This window comes from Triticum dicoccoides, chromosome 7A, assembly GCF_002162155.2.
Source record: "Triticum dicoccoides isolate Atlit2015 ecotype Zavitan chromosome 7A, WEW_v2.0, whole genome shotgun sequence".
NCBI lineage: Eukaryota > Viridiplantae > Streptophyta > Magnoliopsida > Poales > Poaceae > Triticum > Triticum dicoccoides.
This window is the reverse complement of record NC_041392.1, coordinates 292340246-292347458: the sequence shown is the minus strand read 5'-3', so window position 1 is coordinate 292347458 and position 7213 is coordinate 292340246.

The following is a 7213-nucleotide window of genomic DNA, read 5'->3' as shown; positions in this document are numbered from 1 at the left end:
AAGTCTTGCTATTAGTAGTCATGTGAATTTGGTATTCGTTCGATATTTTGATGAGATGTATGTTGTCTCTCCTCTAGTGGTGTTATGTGAACGTCGACTACATGACACTTCACCATTATTTGGGCCTAGAGGAAGGCATTGGGAAGTAATAATTAGACGATGGGTTGCTAGAGTGACAGAAGCTTAAACCCTAGTTTATGCGTTGCTTCGTAAGGGGCTGATTTGGATCCATATGTTTCATGCTATGGTTAGGTTTACCTTAATACTTTTGTTGTAGTTGCGGATGCTTGAAATAGAGGTTAATCATAAGTGGGATGCTTGTCCAAGTAAGGAAAGTACCCAAGCACCGGTCCACCCACATACCAAATTATCAAAGTACCGAACGCGAATCATATGAGCGTGATGAAAACTAGCTTGATGATATTCCCATGTGTCCTCGGGAGCGCGTTTCTCTATATAAGAGTTTCTCCAGGCTTGTCCTTTGCTACAAAAAGGATTGGGCCACCTTGGTGCACCTTATTTACTTTTGTTACTTGTTGCTCATTACAAACTATCCTATCACAAAACTATCTGTTACCACTTGTTTCAGTACTTGCAGAGAATACCTTGCTGGAAACCGCTTATCATTTCCTTCTGCTCCTCGTTGGGTTCGACCCTCTTACTTATCGAAAGGACTACGATAGATCCCCTATACTTGTGGGTCATCAATGTCCTAGTTAACATAGCCGACTTGACCTAGATGGCAGCCGAGTAGTCTTCGTGCATGTGCCCCCAATGATGAGCCCAACTCAGTTGTCGTTGTTTAACGCTCGCAGTGATCCGAAGCACATGACACCTAATTTTGCGAGATGACAAGAAACCTTTTTTTAGATTTCTCACCAGAACTACAGCCCTATACAACACAGCCTGCACGATATGTAGACGATAGCCAATCCAGGCATGTCTGCTGGAGTCTTGTCACATGCATGGATGAACTGATCTTCCGTGTCTTGCAGGGATCGTCCAAGTACCAAGGTGGAGTATGTGCTTCAATTAACTCAGCCGACTTGCAGGGCCGGCGAGTGTTCCTATGGTCGATTCTCAATTGCGGTCCCACATGTGTGTGCAAAGGCAATATGACGCGCGTTCCATTCGGAGAGCGGCATTCCAGACGGGCGTGCTGTATACTCCGTACATGTGTACCGCCATTTTCTTGAGGCTTTGCTCCGTGGCGCAATCCATGGATACAAACTTAGTATACTATACTATTTAAAAGTCAAGGGCGGGGCTTTTCCCGCGCGGTAGGCGGGGCAGTTCCGCCTAGTCGGTTCGACAGAGATGCGAGAAGATGAGGGAGTAGGCTGCTGCAAACGTAGGGCTGTGTGATTTGACAGTGAGTTACTGCTGGACATGTGGGGCCCGGTGATTTTACTTGCCATTATCATTTTAACTGCGGTGCTACGACCGACTTGAGTCTCCCGATTCCTGACCACCTCCATACAGGTGCCTCTCCCGATGCTCCACCATGTTGAGGCTGGCTCTTGCTTGAGAGCCTACTCCTCCACTTTTTCCTTGCCTCTTTCCCCCACATATGCAAAAATGCCATGTAAAGCGGGCTTATAGCCCACTATTGTACTTGATCCTACAAGTGCTAAGCCTGCCACATAGGCATAAAGTCTGATGTGGCAAGTTAATTAAGAATAGAGAGACTAGTTTGGTGACCCCAGGAAGAAACGGTGTTAAGTGCGTGTACCTAGTTGAAGCAAACTTAGCAATAAAAAACTAAGCACCTATGCATTGGGGACTTGAGTTGCTAAGCCATTTAATGCCCATAGCACCTCATATAAGTACCATTTCATTAGAAGAGGTCACTCCTTGGCAAATGCAATAAATACCACGAAGAAAGAGATAGAGAGAAGTAAACAAAAAAATACTCTTATAGCCAACCTTATAGCTAACCTTGTTGTATGAGTGACTAAGTGATGACTATGTATGACATGCCAACATGAGATAGCCTAACGCATCGTGTTAAATCTCCAAGGGCGCGACCGCGCGAGCGAGGCGACGGTCGTGGTAGGCGCAACCATGATACAGGCTGCTGGCATCCTTTGGATCTGAGATCGAACGGTCGCATGCTAAGTTGCTGAAAATTTGCAGAATAACCCTCCAGGATAGGATATTCACCCATAGGTCTAGAATCACGCCATGCAACCGTTCGATCTCAGATCCAAGGGCTCTCAGAAGCCCGTATCATGGGAGAATGGAAAGCTTTGTATCACCTGTAATTTTCCCGATGCTTGACATGACATCGAAAGCCATTTAATTGGGCGTCGAGTAGACATGACATCTAATTGGCCCCCCATAGTACTATGCATGAATCCATTTATCCACCAGACAAGCCACTACCCTGCCATTCGCACGCGCCCCCCACTCGACATTTTTACAATCTATAAACCGCTCCTAGTCGTCCCCGTCCTTTCGCATTATGGCAGTTCCAGTAATCCTAACCCTCCTCCCAAATCCATGGCGTCCCAAATCTCCATGATCGGCGGTGAGTACAAGGTTAGAACAATCACCGACGATGAGTTCGACGTCATCTACACCCGTTCTTCCGCAACGGTGAAAGAATGCCTTGCTCGCTTCAAACGGATGTTCGAAAACTCAAATGATGAGTGGGTCGCTGGGCTAGATGTTGAGTACACCACAGTCGTGGGAAGCGAGAAGAAACTAAAGGAGGCAGAGAAGAAGAAACCCACCGTGATCCAGGTTTGCGTGCATGACTTATGCTTGGTCTACCACATATGCAATGCCGACATTGAGTGCGAGGAATTTAAGAAGTTCCTCAAGGGCGGCCGAGTCAAATTCATTACTGTATACTTTAGGAACGACAAGGAAATCCTGGGTCGGATAGGCCTCGTTGTAGGTGACCCCTTCGACCTCCAGAAGGAAGGGCTGGTGCCCTCCCTTGATCAGCCTTCAATGCTGACCCTGGCAGGAGCCATGGTTCATCCTTCGTATGGTAAACTACAGAAACCTCCGTACATGTTTCATCATCATGCATGTCAGTGGAATGTACTAGATATGGACCACATCCACTACGCTGCAATGGATGGCTACCTTTGTTTCAATATTTATATGGGTTGGATGAAGAGCAAGAGCCAAGTGTGTGGTTCAAGCAAAGAAGTATCGCCCAAGAGGAAGAGGGGCAAGGACGAAGTCGAGGACGTGGAAGAGGACTCCGAGTAAGGTGGCAGTGTTGTTGCTCATGGTGGTTCTAATGCAGTGTCTACCGGATTAGTTGCTTAGTTTAATTTCTGGTGTGCTTAGTTTTATTTGAGGGGTGTGTTGTGCTAAGCCCCAAGCAGAACTATGTTATGTTTCTTCTCGTTATATTTCGCACATTTCATCTTTTAGTTGGTATAGTACTACCACTCTTTTCTTGACATTATATACGTACAATATATATGGCCAACATCATATAGCCAGCAGTTTAGTTGTCAAAGAATTTCAGGGTGCTTAGTTTTGTCAAAGAATTCCAGGGTGCTTAGTTTTATTTGAGGGGTGTGTTGTGCTGGACACCATTAACTTATCATTGTGAGAACCGGCTTATTTTTGTCATGTAACATGGTCAACGGGGTTTGACGTGAAAATAACAATGTCTAATGGCATTTCTGTGCAAACATCTAACTTAACGATGGCATTTTTTAGATATCTAATTGCATTTTTGAGCAGACATCTCACGGATCGATGACATTTTTGAGTAGTTGTAACTTCTAATGGAAAAACTGAGTAGTGATACACAACTAGTGGCATAAATGATAAGAACCCAAGAATTAAATAGGGGTAATTTTGCCGTCCGATTTGCGAAGGCGCACACATTAACAATCAACAAAGTCATTTTGGAACAAGTGCTATCATGTTACAATCGGAAACACAAGAATTATTGAAACCATGGGCGTTCTATTTACCATTTACGTGCCACCACGCATCCCCTTTTTTTATTAGCTAGGAGGCGCCGTGCAGGGTAGCTATTTGAGTACGAGAGGCATGCGATCAGACCCCTGCGCATGCTTATCGGGAGGAGAGCCCTTTGACCTCCATCTGCCGTCCACCTCTCTCCCAAGGTACCATTAATGGCGCCCGAGCCTCTGTTTAACGGCGTGGCAATGTCTCACTCGACTAAAATTTAAGAGAGAAAAAAGAAAATCAGAAAAGAACATTTTGCACGGATCTTGGTGTAAGATCCGACGGACCTATATAGCATCTACTGCGACTTATAGCAAGACTGATGAATATATATAAGGACGATGGGAGTAGATAATAATTGTCTTACATAATTAGGAAGATAATTAAAAAAGCCACATGCGGCTATGCCCGAAATACACAAGGGCAAAAGAAGAAGGAAGACACATACAATGATCTGGCTCGATGATCTCTACTTTCTTTATGCGCTGCAGGTCGCGGAAACTAGTTCTCACGGCGGGCGATGATCTCTTTCATCAGTTTCATGTCCTTAATACGCTGCTTGGCAGCATCCATGGATTCCTCCACTAGCCTGTTGCGCTCGATGCGGAGCATGGCATTCTCGTCCATAAGTTTCTTGATGATGACGCCCGTCCTCTGCAACACGACAGCAGTCTCCTCCTCCTGCTTTGCCCTTTCAGCGACCTTCGCCCTCAGCAGGTCGCGCTCGCCCCGGAGCTTCGCATTGCCCTCCCCAAGTTGTCGGATGACACCAGCAGCCTCGTCCTGCATCCTCGCCCAGTCAGAGATCTAATCCATCTGGCTATGGGCGATCGCATGCATGCGCCTGTAAGAGTCCTTGCCTGCCCACGAGAAATTTTCCCAGGCCACCGCGGCGCGGCGGGACCTCTCTGCTGCTTCAGCTACGCGGCAGGACATCTCTGCTACTTCCGTGGCGTGTCCGGACCAGTCTGCTACATCGACGGCGCGGCGGTACCTCCGTGTTGCTTCGGCGGTGTGGCGGAACCTCTGTGCTGCTACTGCTGCGCAGCTGGACATGTTGGCTGCTTTCACGGTGAGGCGGGACATCTCTCGTGCTTCCTCTTCCATGCTCACCTCTCCCTAGTGGAAATCTCTCGACCCAGAACTCACGCTGGCTATGGCTTGATTGTTTCTTGTGGATGATGAGTTGAGGAGGATTGTGCAGTCATTTTCAGTTAGGTAGTTCCCCTTTTTATAACCTAAGTACTAGCACTAGTACTAAAACCTGCATAGTGGGAACACGTTTAGGTTTGGTACGTACTAGCAGCTCGTCACTGTGATCAATCCACACAAGGATGTCACGACAACACCTCCACATGTTCCACGTGCCCACATGGCTTCATGAACTGTAAGAGAGACACTGTGTAGCGTGCCATTGTGTTTTGCACACACTCGGAGTACTAGTAAGGTACACATGCATTGCACGTGTCAGATTTGGCAACCAAATTACGAATAAATACCACACTGTAGCATGTAAGCTCTGAGTCATATATGCCTGATGTAGACCTTCGTTTAATTCTTATAGTTCATCTCATTCAAAATCAATTAGTTTTTATAAAAAACCTAGGGCCTCTTTGATTCGTAGGATTTCCAAAACGCGGGAATAGGAAGAACATGGGATTAGAGTGGAATGTCATCTTGAATCCTACAGGATGGTATGAGTGTTTGATTGTGCATAGAAAAAACGCAGAATTCTTCCAAAGAGGTTTGACTGGATTGGATGTTTCCTATGAAATCTAGTGCAAATGAATCATATGAAAAAATTCCTATGGTTTACAATCCTACGAATCGAACAACCAAGATAGGAAAAATTCCTAAGGATTAGAATCCTCCAAAATTCCTTCGAGAATCCTTTGAATCAAAGAAGCCCTTAATCTATTTTATGATTCATGGAATTGTGCGTTGTAAAGCATAAAGTACAAACAAAGAATGGCGATTCAACTAGAAAAAAAGTTTGGGCAGTTACGATACGGAAGATTCTAGAACAAAGGAGAACCATTGTTGTTTTGAGATTTGTGCATTATACTTAAGTTCAACCATGGAGTCTTCTAGATTGTACATGTGGCAAAATCCGGTGGGGGTCTAGAAGATGGTGCGAGGGCGAGGGGCCGAGTGGAGGGAGACTATGAAGGAGTGCACAACTGCGAGATCGATATTTAGAGAGAGGGGGCGAGAACGTGCACTGTTGCGCGCAGTGGCGGATCCATGAAAAATGTCCCATGAGCTAGGGGCCAAGCATTGCTAATCCTTTACGAGGAGGGCCAATTCATCAACTTAAACCATTTTTACCAGCAATTGTCTAATGATCACATTCATATTAGCTTCGATATATAGTGCTGTTAGGGGGGGGGAGGGCCCTTGCTACCCCCTGTCTTGGCCATTGTGCGCGCGTCTGAGAGATGAAGCGGAAGGCATGGCTGATGAGAGGGGGGCATTGGATATATAATTAATGTGGGTGTATTAGCTATATATGTAATCCTATATAGAGAGGTATAGATTGATTGATGTGGACGTGGGAAAGAGGGTGAGACCTCACTAGATATATAGATTGATCGGTTTATGTGGAAAACTATGAAAGACCAAGCTACACACACACACATAGAGGAACATCGATCGTTGTGCATGCACGTCAGAGATAAAGAATGCCCGATATGATGGAGAGGGGGATGTGTGTGTGTGCCTTCATGGGAGACCGACCTGAAGAAAAAGATTGCATGTGTGCGATGGATAATGCCAACTGGTAGTGTGTGTGCATGCATGCACGAGAGAAAGTTAGTGGTACAATTATAAAGAGAAGACCAATCTGTGGGTGTAAAATACTAGGTGAGGTAAAGTTGAATTCAAATATTTGAATAAGAGATCATGATGTTTGGAACCCATGCATGCATGAATATAACGGAGATCTGCGCGGTGTGGTTTGGAAACAAGCATGTTGCAATGTATACACATTGAACAAGGTCAGATTGGTTTGAATTTGAGATACCAACGACATACATCGTTTGGCCACATTGCATCCGTGCATGGACAAACTATTCTAATTGGAGATGATGGGTGGCTTTCGCATCACATATCTATATCTATACCCCTATATATATTATATTATATTTTTATATAGTGTGCGGATAACTTTAACTTTGAAAGATGGCCGTTGGATGAGGCCAATCCGATGGTGCAGAGCTGGCAAATTTGAGCACTACTGGCCGTTGGATATCATCTAGATTCCACCAGA